A 16,109-nucleotide genomic window follows, 5' to 3' on the forward strand; every position below is an offset into this window, starting at 1 on the left:
CGGCCTTATTAATTATCCTTCATATAAAATTCAAAATATTATTAAATTCAATACCTAATACATAAAATTTATATGCTTTCCAATAATATGCAAAGGTAAAGTTTTAGCCTAAATACTATACCCTATTTGTACCCATAAGGCTATAGAATTCCAATACCTATCCCCACCCCAAAATTCATCAATCAAATTCAACCCAAACCTGTTTGATAAAGTATGGTATATACACTAAATCTAATATAACTATATAAGGTTTTGATTTTATAGTAACTAGTGTAGGAGCATGTTATCAAAGCAAACTTCGATGGAGCGGCGAGCACTTCAGCTTATGCAGATGTATATATAGATCATCAAGGAGATTTCGTGTAGACCTACCCAAACAGCTCAATTTAGAAGTCGGAGCCTGGGCTCTTCCTTGAAACCATAAAGTTTGTTGTACAACTTGGAATGGATTTTGTGCTCTTTGAAAGGATGCTCTTGAAGTGGTCAATTATCCGTTGGAAACTAATCCTTCTCCTCCTCCTCCTCTTTGGCGTATCAGATTTTTTTATCCCCAAATGCAAAGTTAACATGGCTCAAATCCCTCATTGTTATCTGCTTTTTGCAAAAATAATTGCCAATTCGATAGCTTCATATTACTATATTTGGACTAACTTTCACTTGTACTCAAATCTAAGTCATTCTGTCCATCTTTTGCCATGGATTGTATCCACAAAGATATGTTGAACAGTCAATGAAATTTTGCCTTGATATGATTTGAAAACAAAAGAAAAAAGAAAGAAATAAAGAAAACCAATATGATATGAGTCCTGATTCCGTGAACCCTCTAACAGGAGGCATGCATGTCGCCCCTTCGAGTCACCTCTATTTTGTTAGGTTAAGTAACTTTAAATGCAATCCGTTTGTCTTGTCAGACCGGTTCAACCGGGAGTGAAAAAAAATAAAACCAAGCGAGTCTCCTCAATTCCCCTTCGTTTGAATTCCCTCTCCCCCATTTTCACCCGAGCCCTAGTTCAAGAACACAAGGACACCGACGGCGTCTTCACTGATTCACCAACCTCCGGTGGTGAAACATTCAACTGATGACAAGCAAAAACCCTCCGGTAAGCATCTTCTCCTTCTCCGATTGACCTCGAACCCTGTGTTTAATCTCAAATGTTTTCTTCTTCCTCTCTACAGGTCACCTGTTGGGTCTTCACTGTTTCACCAACCTTCGACAGTTTGCATTCAACCGGCGATAAGAAAATAGCCTCCGGTAAGCTTCTATTTCATGACTAAAAAAATGTGGAATGTTTGTTCATATCCATTTAAATTTTCATCTCATGTAAGAATCGGATCAGGTTCGAGTTTATGATGCTCCCACTGACATTCTACATATAAGTATTAGAAAAAAAGGGTTTTGGTTCCAGGAGGGGCTCTCATATGAGTGGAATGTTTGTTCCCTCTTTTATCACTTTTTTTCTTCTTTTCTTGGGGGTAATTTTTTGTGTTGTCAATTTGGAATCTTCCTCACATTCATGGCTTACCTGATCATGTTGGAATAAATTTCATTTGACACCCATCCACTAGTTAAATGCTCCCTTTCAAATGGGGGCCCTTTGTCGAATCACCAACTGGTTTGAAGAATAATCAAAGCCAATAGAAAATAACTGGCAGAGGGTTTGAGGGGTGGGCTGAATTAAATTGATAAGTATTGTAAAGAAATTCTTCAAGGGATGATTCCTTTCTCAAAGTTGCTTTCATCATTTTTTTCCCACAAAAAGGTGCCTATTCATTGGTCCTCTTCAATGAAAGGACCCTCCCAACTCCAAAGGGAGCATTGTTGGGCATTGAATCCGTGTCAGATAGGACTTATGGTAGTAGTAGGAAGTGGGGAATAGGTGTTGAGCAGATGTTGATATGACCATGCTAGGCTTCTCATGAAGGGACCCCTAATTGAATCAATATCTTTATTCTAAGAGGAATGCTAATACATAACAAGTTTGTGCAACTCTTGTTTTGTTATCCCTATAACATGGTGGAATCCATATATGAATGCTAAGTAAACAATGAACTTGGATCTGTTACACACAAAGACACTACTCACATGTACCCACTAGACACTATAGTTGCACATTGGGAACATTTTTATGAATTATTGAGAATTGAGTCTACAACATATTTTATGCAACACTTTGTTTTATTCACCGTGTATTTTCTTGAATGGTGATTTCATAGTAAATGATAATGATAAGGGAGTAGGGGCTTCTAGTTGACTGAGATGGGTTTGTAGGCAATGTGTGAAAGTTGACTGAGATGGATTTGTAAAGACCAATGCACCATTTAAAATCAGTGACTTGGTGTAAGTCAAAGATTATGGGGGTTGAGACCTACAACTTTTCATATTCCTCATATGTATAATCACGCGTACATGGATTTATTTGTTTATTGAATTCTAGCTCAAATTTGCATGCAATTTCTTAAGAATGTATTGTATCTTGGATGTTTGATTTCTACATTGTTACATGAAGGTTACTGTTGTAACAAAAGTTAGAAATGGACACATAAGATGAAGAATGTATTAAGCTCTATAGTGAAGATGAAAATCTTGCAAATAAAGATTGCCACACTGTGTGTAAATTGCTATTTGATGACGGAAGTGGTGATGAAACAAAAAACACTATAGAGGAACCAAAGTTGGGCATGCTTTTTGATAATTTAGACATACGTAAGAAGAATTGGATTTAGTACTCGAAAGAGCAAGGAACACAAAACAAAAACTGAGTTAATAAGAGATAAGACATTTTGTTATTCTGCTTAGAGTTATCGGGAAGACAGACCAAGAGATAATGTGAAGTATCATCATGACGATATAAGAACTTGATGTTAGGCACACATGAGGTTGTAACTCCAAGCAAGACATTTATGTTAAGGTAACATAGGAGAATGACAGTGGCCCAAACTACTCAGACTGGTATTGATGATAAGTCAGGTATAGCTCCAAAAGCCATTATAGAGTATATGACCAATCAAGTGGGAGGAGTTGAAAATCTAGGGTTCGCTCATGTTGATTATCGCAATTACCTCTGCACAAAGAGACAAAATGAAATGGAAAAGGGGGGTGTAGGAGTTATTTTAAATTTTTATGAGAAATTACAAATGGAGAGCTCTTCATCCTTCCACTCCATACAATTTGATAGCAAAGATTAGATTACAAATGTCATTTGGGCTGATGTAAGAATGGTATCTGACTACCATTTGTGTTGGGATGTAGCTTGCTTTGACACCACCTTTAAAACCAATCAAGATCAACAACCATTTGCACCGCTTATTGGTGTTAATCACCATAGACAAACAACTATATTTGGGGACGCATTAATGTATGATGAGACTACCAAATCATTTAAATGGGTTTTTGAATATTTCTTGAATGCAATGGGTGGAAAAAAGCCAATAACAATCTTAACAGATCAATGTGTGGCAATGGCAAAGGCTATACAATACATCTTCCCAGAGGTTAACCATCGCCTTTGTATTTGGCACATTTATTAGAATGCGAATAAACATTTGTCGCATGTTTTTTTGTGTTTCTAAGACATTTGAAAAAAGATTTTAGCAGATTGATATATGATTATGAAAAAGATGGGGACTTTTTTACAGCTTGGGAAGAAATGCTTTGTAATTATAATCTGAAAGAGAACATATAGTTGAAAGGGTTGTTTGAAGTGAATAAGTGAGCATTGGTTTATGGGAGGAACTGTTTTTCTGCAAACATGAAAATCACTCAAAGGAGTGAAAGCATAAATAGTTTATTAAGGGGTTATTTGAAATCACCGTTAAATATATCTCGATTCTTGGACCATTTTGTAGAGTCGTGAAAGATAAATGCTAAAAAGAAATGGAGATGGATTTCAAGATGATCCAAAACAAGCTCCATTGAGCATACAAGTGTCAATTCTTCAACAAACTTTAGATGATTGTACTCTCATAATTTTCAGGGAATTTGAGAAAGAGTATCACAATTCCATGATCTGTTTTGCAGACAATAAAGTTGAGGTTGATGAAGGGATTAAGACCATTGTAAGCATGTAAATCAAGAAGCATGAGTATGTTGTAATATTTTCACCATTGATTATGTCAATCTCATGTAGTTGTAGAAATTTTGAGTTTGTTGGGTTGCTTTGTGGTCATGGATTGAAAGTGCTTGCTGAAAATAGGATAATGCATCTTCCCTTCCAGTATGTTTTGAAACGGTACACAAGAGATGCAAAAGATTGAGCTGCAATAAATTATCGTGGTTGTGCAATTAAGCTTGATCCTAACCGTGGATATAATATGAGGGCAACTGAATTGATCAGAATTTCACAGGACATATCAAACCAGGCTGCATAAAATGAAAAAACTTACGAGTATGCATTGAATGGGTTTCAAAAGATTCGCATTGGAGTTGAAAAAGTAATGAAATCTAAAATTACAGGTGGTACTCAAACTGCTTGTTTTATAAATATTGGAGAGGATTTAGATGTGTATACACAACATGGCTGTCAACTAGGATCATGTGAATTGGTTGAGAATTTATAAGATGAGGGAGATAAAGAGGAAGTAGAAAATGCAATATCATTTGATGATGTCACAAACAATGTAGAAAGATTTGCAAAGCCCAAAAGTGGCAAGAATGGTCATGGTGGTGGTGGTAGAATAAAGCAACCATTTGAGAAAATAAAGAAAATTAAAAAGCATTCATAACCCCATCCACAAATTCCAACTAGTTTGACATTCGAAGCTCAACCTTCGGCTCATCTACATTCTGTATTATATCAAATTATATATGCATTATAATAATTATTTTTATTATTACAACTTTAGTTCTTAATCGATTTATATGTTTGTTTAATAAGAGTCATATGGTATTGATCCAGCCATGACAAATACATTTGATCTTAATCAGTTTGCATGTCAACCATATGCAATGAATGTTGATACCATTGGATTGCCAAATGTTTTGTAACATAATCGGTTTGCTACTCACAAGCCAATAAGCATGACAGAGTTGCTACAGGCTTCAATAGCTTCATGCACAATTGACATTGAAATGAGTCAAGTGAAAGTTTGCTTATTTTACTACTCACAAACCCATAATCAGTTTGCTATATTCCTCAATATTTTGTTATTTGTTGCTGTAAGAAAATGTCATGAATACAACTCAATGGTATTTTGGCACAAATATGGATCACAAAAACCAACTAGCATCTGGAGATAGACAATAACACCATCTTGGTGAGAGAAAGCCACAAGTAAAGTCTACAAAATCATTTTTTTTTTCTTTTATTTGTTGAAAAGAACAGTGAAAGCAATCGTCATCATCATCTAAGCCTTATCCCATCTATATGGGATCGACAATCAACCGAATTTTGAAGTTGCAAGAATATTTGATTTCCAGTTTTGTTTATTGGCTCCTTGTCACCTAGAAGTTGTGCCTTGCTTTATACTACCCTCTAAGAATCCTTAAACCTAGCATCAAAGCAGTTTCTTGGAGAGTAGTAGTGTTGCTAATGGAGGTGAGTAGGTGTTATGCTTATGAATGGGACTGTACTAGTATCAATCTTTGCCCAGTGTGTTGGACTTTTGAGTGAGATATTGTTATATGAATGGGACTAGTAGAATCATGACGCTAGTTTTTGCTAGCAAGACAATTTCTTGCTACTGTGTTATGTTTATGAGAGAGAGAGAGAGAGAGAGAGAGAGAGAGGGGGGGGGCGCAAATGGAAAAATAAGCATATAGACCTGGTTACATATATCATTATCATAAACTGGACTGGTATAGTTCATACTAGATAGATATGGGTATGTTTAAGCACCTAGTCTATCATTAACAAAATTTGAAGAGAATCAAATATGCCAATTTGAATTTGTTTAGATCCTTGATGTTTTACACATGGATATTTAAAGATGTAGGTAGTAAAATGTAAGGTGTAATGTCAAATCAATAAAATCATGAACAAGATTTTATTGTTGGTGATGATAGTTTTAGAATTTTAATACTCCAATAATACTCAAGCCTGCAAGTTCAAGTTAAAACCTAAATAAATAATCTTAAGCCATGGGCTTAGATAAGTATAATGGACTATCACCAAGGCGCTATTATCTTCATGTATGCTTAGCATCATTTTTCCTCACCACTCAACTAATTGTCCTTACATACAAAATTGCCATTTCACATCTGTTTCACTTAACTATAGGTTCTAGTTAACACTTTGGCATCATTGTACTAAAAGGTAAGCACAGTTAGGCAGAATATAAGTGGAGACTAGTATAGTATAACGTAAAATACACCTGTGATCAATCAGCCTTAATGGATGTACTAAACGAACTATAACAAATAATTGATCCACCAAACTTGTGAAAGAGGGATTTTCAAGAAATCCCAAGCTAATAGATTTGTTAAATAATTTAAGGATATTGAAAATAGCTGTCATGATGAAAGATGCATAACAAGGCAAAGACTCAAAACCCACTCCAACTTTCGGCTTATGCCAATCCAAGAGGGTCAATTTGTTGAAACATCTTTGAGCTTCTATGGGAAGCTAAACATAACCTATGTCATGCCAAATATTGACCAGGAATATTTCAAGGTTCTGTCAATAAAGAATAGCTTTAGTATTTCAATATCTGGAATTCATATGATGGTATCATCAAGAATAGCTTCAGTATTAGGTGGATGCCCACCTAATAAGCACATCCAATAAGATATTAAGCATCTTCTATCAAAAAATAAATATATAATAAATTAAGCATCAGGTCTAAAGTTTAAAGTTTAGATAAACAAGGGTCCAAATAAGCACATCCAATTAGCAATTAAGCATTGGGTCTAATGTTAAAAGTTTAGATGAACAATGGTCCAAATACATCACATAAGGACTACTTATACATATACATGATTGTGAAATGCATGGTATTAATCCCCTCAATATGAAATTTGTGGGAATATAGCAACGACTCCATCATCCTCAAATGAATATCCATGTCAACCACTAATTTGTCAAGCTCATCAATTTGGGTTTCTAGATCTTCTTGGTTGTTCATGGATAAAGTAGTGTCATCTTCAAAACTTTTAGGAATTGCCCATGTAAAATAATCACAATGCTTCCTATTTGGTTTGTTTGCCTACATGGATGCAACCTATAAGTCAAAACATTATTCAAACATCAATATTGTCACAAACATAAAACATGTGAATTTTTTATAATACTTACAACTTTTCCAAGACAAGTGTAAAACAATCTATGCCTATTTTGATGTCTTTAATACCCGAATTATACAAGTCCCTTTAATCACTAAGCATTGGACTGTATTTTAATTCTCTATGGAATGATTGATCACAAGTTGACTCAAAATTCATTCCTTGTATCAAAAAACACCTAAATTTATAGGGTAATAAACTTGTTTAAATTAGGCATGAATATGGAACTAAGTACCAACACACCTAATGATGCATTTGCAGCATTGCACTTGTTTAAAAAGATAAACAATAGTCTTTTGGATGCACATTCACGTGGTTCTCTCATATTAGTCTAAATCCTAGTAACACATCTATGCACATTCACGTGGATTAAGCTTTGTTTATTGTCATTCTTTTTCACCTGCCAATCATTTGGCTGTTGTTAATCAACTTCCGGCTTTATAAGCTCTGCTCCCCCTCTCCTTACCACCTTGTTGATAAATTCATATTTCTTTGTTGTTTTGTCCTGAAAGTATTTGTGATAAATGTAGGGGGTCCAATTTGTTGATAATTTCATATTACTTTCACTTGAATTGACTATTATTTGTAATAATTGCAGGGGGTCCAATTCTATCCTGATATTGCAGGCCATTACTCGTTTTGTGGAAACTAACCCCACACAAATGTGCTAGTGTACTAGAGCTTTAAGGGATTGTTTGATATTGCAGGCCATGATCCATTTTGTTATGACCCTAGGGACCACATCTTGAATCATGTCAAGATGGTATTCAAATCCTAGGTCTAGCTCCAGCAGATATCCCCGTCACTAGTGTTAGACCTCACTTGACTGAGGATATACTCTAGTCTTAGGCCATGATACTTCTTTTGAACAACCAACCAACTGGTTTTCTAGTGCAAAGAAAGTAAGAAATTGCTCTTTTTTCCAGTATGACACCCATAGGAGCGACCCAGATGGCCAAAGAAATGAATCAAGTCAATCCAATTTTCTTGTGTTTGGGTTTTGCAATATCAAATTTCTGCCCAACTCCAAAGGACCCTAACCCTAAACACTATCTGTGGAGGGGGCAACGACTACAAGCCTACAATGGTTTCAAGAAAAGGAGAAGGAGAAGCAACTTACCGGAGGTTTTTTGCATGTTGTCGGTTGAATGCAAGCCGTTGGAGGTCCGTGAAATAGTGAGGACACTACTGGTGACCTATAGAGAAGAAGAAAATAACATTTGAGATTAATAATAGGATTCCAGGTCAACTGGAGAAGGAGAAGAAGCTTATCGGCATGGTTTAAAGTATTGATACGATATGCATATCAGCAGTATTGTATCGGTACTTAGAAACACTCGGACACCTTTTTTTTAGTTTTTTTTTTCAAATTTTGGTTTTTAAGGAAGCTAAAAATAGCTTTTTTTTTTTTTTTAATTAAAAAAGGTGGGGTTCCGAAACACCTATTTTCAGGGTGTATCTTTTTCAAAAGATACGATACGCCAGATATGAGGCATATCATATCGATACTTTAAACCATGTTTACCGGTGGTTATTTTCTTGTCGCCGGTTGAATGCAAGCCGTCGGAGGTCGGTGAAACAATGAGGATGCTGCTGATGACCTGTAGAGAGGAAGAAGATAACATTTGAGATTAAACACAGGGTTCTAGGTCAACCGAAGAAGGAGAAGATGCTTACTAGAGGGTTTTTGCTTGCTGCCGATTGAATGTTTCACCGTCAGAGGTCGGTGAATCAGTGAGGACGCTGCCAATGTCCTTGTACTAGGGCTCGGGTGAAACTGGGGGAGAGAGGGAATTCAAACGAAATGGGAATGGAGGAGACTCGATTGGTTTTGCTTTTTTCCTGCCCGATTGAACCGGTTTGACAAGAGAGAGATTGCATTTAGAGGTGACTTGAAGAGGCGATGTGCACGCCTCCTATTGGAGGGTTCATGCGCTTTGTGAATCCAAGTTCACTGAATCCCAACTCAATGGGAATGTTTTATGTAGTGAAGTGATGAAATGATAACTAGGGGGCAAAGTGGTAAAATACAAGAGTACGGGGTTTGTCGCAAAACAAAATTTGGGGGTCTATCTAACCGTCACTAAAGAATGAGACCTAGACCTCCACTGAATAAAAAAAAAGAAAAAATACGGACATGCTTAATATAGAATTGTAAACATTTAAAAAGTAAAAAACCCCATTCTATACTAATGCCACCCAAAGCCTAAAAATTCTGACCTTGCAAAAACCCACTGCACAGTATCAGTTAGGGCATTCAGGTCAATGCGCATGAAAACGCTATTACCAAAAGGTCCAAAACACCCTCGAGGGGCTGCCTCACCTCAACTAAAAATAGGAGCGCGTTTCATCAACATCAACAAAAGTATTCTACTTGTGAAAAAGAGAAAAAAAAAACCAAAAGTGTTATTGTTGCTGACAAATCCGTACTCATTATTCATCGGAACATAGAGTACAAGCAAACGTATTTAATGGGCCAGTCCGGTCCGATGGCAGCAGGCACAACATCTTGGTTCAGTGGTTCAGTGCTCCCAATCCATCCATCCTAATTTCTCCTAAGCAGCAGCGGCCAGCGGGCCAGCGGGCCAGCGGGGTGGGGACGTGGGGTGCAGTATAATTGTCCCCACTCATTTTGGTCGGTGAGACTCCACTCACTCTCACTACACTTTTCAATCATTTTCCCTTTCTCAGTTGCGATTCATTTGATCTGCTTGTTTCAGCGTAGAAGGGCCGGGAAAAAAAAAATTCCAGACCGAAATATTTTAGCCACATTTTCGCCCCTTTTTCAGAGAAAACTCAAAACATTGCTTTTGGTCCCTTCTGCATCGGAATAAATGCAGCCTTCGTGTTCTTTTCCATTCTTAACAAATTAATGACTACTTAGCGTTCTGATTATTGTTTAGCTCTATATGATAATTCCACATAAGCAATTGGTACTTGGTAGCCTAGCTAAGAATTAAAGAATACCTCTTCTTTTGTTGTTAAAATATGATGGTGCGTAATCTGGCTGATCTTAGCTTTCAACGGTCTTGCTTCCGATTGAAGCAACAAGGAGTCTGAAACAGAGAAGATAAGGGAACTCCGGGGGGGACCCGGTGAGATTGCTTCGAAACTCAAGTTAGTATTCTCTCAAAGACAAGATAAAACTAGGTGGTGCAAAGTTCATATACTTTGTTGTTGGGGTAGGGGGCCTTTTATAACCACTTCGCGCACTCACTCCGAGACTTCTGTCAGGTCGGGTATGATTATTTTTGTGCTTTTGCCAGTTCGGATGTCATCCCTTCTACTGGGACAGAATCGCCACTGCTCCTTGTCGAAGCCGTTTCTGTAACTGGTGATGGCGGTGGTAGGTGGCCGTTTGAAGTGTGGCTGTCAAGCGTTAGATCCCAAGTTAGTCAGGTGCGTCGCCCCTGGATACGAACTTCTTCGGTGTCAGGCATGGTACGGTTGTCCAATTCGGCATCCTAGAAGCGAAGTGCTGGATTGGTGAGTGAGGTGAAGTCTTCAGTTCGGATAGAGGTGTGTCCCGAATTGACATGGGGCATGCTAGTTTGGGTTATTGCCCTTTGTGCTTGGCTCGGGGCTTAAGGGAGAGTTCGGGCTCTTAGTAGGGAGTTCGAACTGTTGGTAGTGAGCTCAGACTGCTGGTTCCTCCCTTTGGCGCTCGCGCCTTGGGCGCGCTGTTGTGTTGAGTTGTTGCCTTTGCCACGTGTTGCTTAATTACGAGGTCGAGCCAAATCTTCCTTCATCAATTGCCTTGCACTCCTCGTGCTAAGGGTCTTGCCCTAGCGCGGGGAGTTCGCGGGGTGGTAGGTGGATCTGTCCCGTACTTCAAATTTTGATAGCGTGAGGTGCGTTGTCAAGGTTCTTTGGGTTTTTCAAACGCCAAAAAGGCGGGAAACGTGTTGACCTACCTACAAATGCTGACAGGCGTGGTAGCGTACGCTTATTTCAAATTTTAAAAAGCGTGGCACTGGAAGACGTGACAGTGGGTCTTTTTGAATTTGAAAAAATGCGCCGTTGCCGTTTGTAAGGCGAGGAGACGTGCATTGGTGTTCTATTAATTTCAAAAAGACGTGCATTGTCGTCACGTCAGTTTCAGAAAGACGTGCGACGACATTTTGTCAGTTTCAAAAAGACGTGTAACAATCACGTCTCGGTCTCAGGGGATGTGCGGTCAGCGCGAATGCGGGCCATCGGATTGGCTTTGATCTGCACTGTTGGTTCTCGGTTACTGTGGGTATAAATAGCGGGGGACCCCAGTCGCTTTGTCACTTCTGCGTTTTGCTTCTTGAGCTCACGTCCAAGTTTCAGCTCGCGTCTAGGCTTTTAGTTCGCCTTCATGGTTTTTTGCTCGTGTTCTAGTTTCCGTAGTCTATTCAAACCTTTTTTCCGGGTGAGTACTTTTCTGGAATCTACATTTTTTCCCTGATGTCTAGCTTAGATAGCTCAAACGGTTCTTCAAGTGGGTCTGATGCAGGTTCTACGAACCGAGTTGCATCCCCTGATGGCCTTAGCGAGCCTGAGGTAGAACTTGAGGAAGAGTTTGAGCCTGTAGGTCGAGCCGCCTCGGGCAATTTGGCATCCACCTCTCATCGGGGTTGGATGTTAGACAAGTTTGGTCCCTCGACCATGACGCCTGAAGAGCTTCAATCCCTTATAACCTATTACAACTTGCCTGGGGAGTACGCCTATTTCATTCCTTAGGGTAGCTTTCCTTGGGAAAACGGTCCTAAAGAGATCGTGATATTCTGGGAGCAGCTCGCTGCGGGGCTGCGACTGCCTTTCCACCCCCTTCTTGTCGAGGTCATGAACCACTTCAGTGTTACTGTCGGCCAGCTTCACCCGAACTCCATTCGTAACTTGGTGGGGACAATCTCCCTATTTTGTGAACATGGCTTTCCTTTAGACTTGGAGATATTCTCCTCTATTTTAATGCTTAAGAAACAAGCGGGTCCCCTTCCCGGGCGTAGGCGGGCGTATTACCTGTCTCCTCGCTCGGGTTTTAAGCTCTTGCACGAACTTCCCAACAAGGTCCCGGTGTGGAAGCGAGACTACTTCGGGGTGCGAAGTGTACTAGGGTGGCCTTTTCAGACTAGGTGGGGGATGGCCGCCCCTAACTCCGGTGTTAAGCTTGATAAAGAGACGGTGAAGGGCCTCCGACAATGGGCATGACTAGGTTCCTTGCTCAGAGGTTCCTTGTTTTGCTTTGTTCTTTCATTTTTTCTGATGCCGAACTCTTTTTTGCAGGTGTGATGGACTCAGAAAGGACTCGCGGTGGGCACCTGTTTCAAGGCATGAAGAGGAGGAAGCGAGTCACCAAGCGAACTCGTGCCGAGTTGTCCCACGATGCGGAGCCTCAGGTACCAGACTACCCGTAAGAGGATCCGCCCAGGGAGCCCGAGGTGGCTCCTCCAATGCAAGAAACGCATGGGCCCCTTATGCCGAGTCTACTCACATGGGAGCTCCCGCCTACTCTAGTGCTCCCGCTTACTCTGGGTCCGCTTATACGCGAGCTGGGCCCTCAGGCTTGGGAGCCCAAGGGGAATTCAGGAGTGTGCTGTTGCCAAACTATGCTCTTCAAAAGAGTAGGGAGGCCACCTTCCCCGAGGAGATCGTGGCGTGGACCAATCTTCCTTTGAACCAGGTTGCCTATGATGCTGCTACTCATGCTATGGTGGTGAATTAGATTTCTTGTCGGGCTTCTTTGCTTTTATCCCTCTTGCTGTCATTCTCTTAATCACTTGTTCTTTCCTTTTGGTTAGGTGAACTCTTCTATCCATGCCTTGGCGGCCCAGGTGGAGAGGAGCTTGAGGCAGGTGCGAGCTGCCGAAGAGGCTTTCCGTGCTGCCGAGGCAACTTCCCGAGCTACTGAGGCAGCTGCTCGTGTTGTTGAGGAGGCTGCTCGCACTGCTATGGCTAGGCAGGCGAGGTCTCAGAGAGATGCCGAGGCCATGAGGGTTGTTGTGAAGCACATGGCGAACCTGAGGCTGGATCTGCAGCATCAAGTTGAATACCTTCAGGAGGACATTAGGGAGAGGATGCTGATCTTTTCTCAAGGCATCGAAGATGCCAAGAAGAAGGCTGTCGATGAGTACATCGCCTCGCCGCGCTTTGATGACCTGATGGTGGACTCGTACAAAAGGGGTTTTAAACTGTCAATGGATGATCCAGAACACGTACCCCGAGCTCAATATCAGTGCCATATCCACTTTGCGCATAACTCAGGAGATGACCAATGCTGCTGATGGTGAGCCAGATTCTGAGGGTGAGGCAGGACCTTTGGGAATCGTTGAAGTGCCTTCTGATAATGAAGAAGTAGCTCCGAGCCTGTAATTTTTTTTTTCAAAATGTACACTTCCTTATATTGAAATGGAATGACTTTTCTTTTGGTTAAGTGTTGGTTATTCTCTCCCAAGTTGACCGTATTTTCCGAATTGATCATATACCCGATCTGTTTCTTGCCCGGGTTACTACACTCGCATGACCTATTTTGATGTTTAATACTTAAGTCTCCGCTTCGCCTGAGCCTTTGGCTGACTTTTCTTTGCTTGCCTATGCCGATGTTCCTTCGTTAGCTCGACATCCTGTCCCTTGGGCTCTACAAGCGATTTCGTCCACTTCTCTTGGCGGTCTATAGGTAGTATCGCCTTAAGTTGACGATGTTCCAAGCTCGGGGTACTTGTTTGCCCTCTAAGGTTTCGAGCTCGTATGCCCCCTCGAGCACTCTCTTTACTCTGTAGGGCCCATCCCAATTTGGTCCAAGTTTGACCACGTCGGGTTCGGGCACCATGATCTTACAGAGAACCAGATCGCCGACTCGGAAGCTCCACTTCTTTACTCTGGCATTGTAGTACCGAGCTACTTTTTGCTGGTAGGCCGCTGTCCGGATGTGCGCGAGGTCTCTTACCTCATCCAGTAGGTCGAGGTTGGTACGTAACTTGTCTCCGTTTGTCTGATCGTCATATGCTTCTAGTCGTAGTGTATGTATTTTTTTTTTGCTAGGATTACCGCTTCAGTGCCGTAGGTGAGGTTAAAGGGGGTCTCTCCCGTGGCGGTTTTTTTCTGTAGTTTTGTGAGCCCACAGAACACTTGGTAGCTCGTCCGCCCACAACCCTTTAGCTCGGTCTAGTCGTGCTTTCAGTCCGTGGAGGATGACTCTGTTCATTACTTTTGTCTGACTGTTTGCCTGCGGGTGTGCGACTGATGTGAAGTTCTGACTAATTCCCATATTTTGGCACCATTCTTGGAACTTGATATACTCGAACTGTTTGCCGTTGTCGGAGATCAGTACCTGAGGTAGCTCGAAGCGACATACTATGCTCTTCCAAAAGAAGTAATCTAATGCCACCACTAGGAATTTTCTCCCATCTGTTGCTCGCAGGAATGGCCCCAGGAGGTCGATGCCCAATTGCGCGAAGGACCATGGGATGGTGAAGTATTTGAGGTCGGAAGCAGGCTGATGGTGGATATTGGCGTGCTTCTGACACTTGTCACATTTTCTGATGAGCTTGATAGCTTCTACCTTCATCGTTGTCCAGTAGTATCATTGTCAAAGTGCCTTTTGGATGAGGTCTCTGCTACCCAGGTGTCCGCCGCACAGTCCTTCATGAGTGTCGCGGAGTACAAGCTTGGATTCGGCAGGTCGCAAGCAATGCAAGTAGGGGAGCGTGTAGGACCGTCGGTACAGCCGTTCGTCTATTATGACGTATTTGGTTGCCTGGCGCTGCACCCTCTTGGCTACATTGTGGTCCGTAGGGAGGGTTCCATCTAGCAAGAAACTCGCGAGTGGGTCGATCCAGCTTGACTCTGCTTCAAGGACGGGAGCGACCTTCTCTGCCCCACCGAGAATGCTAGGCCGAGGTAAGTCCTCTATGTACACGGTTCTCATGGTGTTGTGACTCGTGTTGGCTAACCGGGACAGGGCGTCGGCCTCAATGTTCTCTGACCTCGGGATTTGCCTGATGAAGTGTGACTGGAAGTTGAGTAGAGCCTCCTTTACTTTCGCCAAGTATGCGATCATAGAGAGTTTGCATGCTTCATATTCGCCCGTAACCTGGTTGACCACGAGCTGGGAATCACTATAGATAACTATGTGCTTTGCTCTTACCTTCTGTGCTAGGTTCAGCCCGGCTATCAGTGCCTCATACTCTACCTCGTTGTTGGATGCCACGAACTCAAAGCGTAGTGCGTATTCCAATTTCGTGCCACCCGGGCCGCATAGGACTATTCCAGCCCCGCTGCCCTACTGGTTCGAGGAGCCATCTACGTGAAGGATCTAGGGCTCCTCATCCCACTTCGTGCTTGGCCTAACCAGGAGAGATGCCACACTGGCTGCTACTTCACGGGGTTCAGACTCTATTGGCTTGGGAGCTCCGGGTTCACCCGAATAGGGGATCTCGGGCTCAACCGGCCCATGGGTATCGAGGCTGAAAGTGCACTCGGCGATAAAATCTGCTAAGGCTTGGGCCTTAATGGTAGTTCGTGGCTTGTATTGGATGTTGTACTCGCTGAGCTTGATGGCCCACTTCGTTAGCCGACCGGAAACCTCGGGCTTGAGTAAGACTTGTCTCAGAGGTTTGTCAGTCAAGACGATGACGGTGTGAGCCTGGAAATATGGGCAGAGTTTTCGAGCTGCAATTACCAGCGTGTATGCTAGCTTTTCTATCTGCGGATATCTCATCTCTGCTCCCTGCAGAATTTTACTAACATAATAGACGGGCCGCTGGACCCGATCTACTTCTTTTATTAGTACCGAATGACCACCTCGTCGCTCGCCGAGAGGTACAGTTCTAAGACCTCACCCTCCTCGGGCCTGGCTAAGGTTGGCACAATGGCGAGGTAGTTCTTTAGCTCGTCAAGCGCGAACTGGCAGTCTCGGGTCCATTTGAAC

The 16,109-nt window shown here is 41.7% G+C and overlaps 2 long non-coding RNA genes and 1 pseudogene across 2 annotated transcripts; 2 read left to right on the forward strand and 1 right to left on the reverse strand.

The window, feature by feature from the left end:
• The first annotated feature begins 786 nt into the window (after positions 1–786).
• Positions 787–8,210, forward strand: LOC148846830 (uncharacterized). Its single transcript, XR_016100166.1, has 3 exons — positions 787–1,100; positions 1,177–1,252; positions 7,815–8,210. It is a non-coding gene; the product is annotated as an uncharacterized LOC148846830 (long non-coding RNA).
• LOC148846831 (protein FAR1-RELATED SEQUENCE 5-like) lies at positions 2,533–4,815 on the forward strand (annotated as a pseudogene).
• On the reverse strand, positions 6,877–9,007 carry LOC148846832 (uncharacterized). The gene is made up of 4 exons (XR_016100167.1): positions 8,894–9,007; positions 8,742–8,817; positions 8,337–8,412; positions 6,877–7,155 (listed from the first exon to the last, which is right to left on the reverse strand). It is a non-coding gene; the product is annotated as an uncharacterized LOC148846832 (long non-coding RNA).
• Positions 9,008–16,109: the final 7,102 nt, after the last annotated feature.

Source organism: Nelumbo lutea, chromosome 6 (genome assembly GCF_056320005.1).
Source record: "Nelumbo lutea isolate HS-2025 chromosome 6, American lotus-T2T, whole genome shotgun sequence".
NCBI lineage: Eukaryota > Viridiplantae > Streptophyta > Magnoliopsida > Proteales > Nelumbonaceae > Nelumbo > Nelumbo lutea.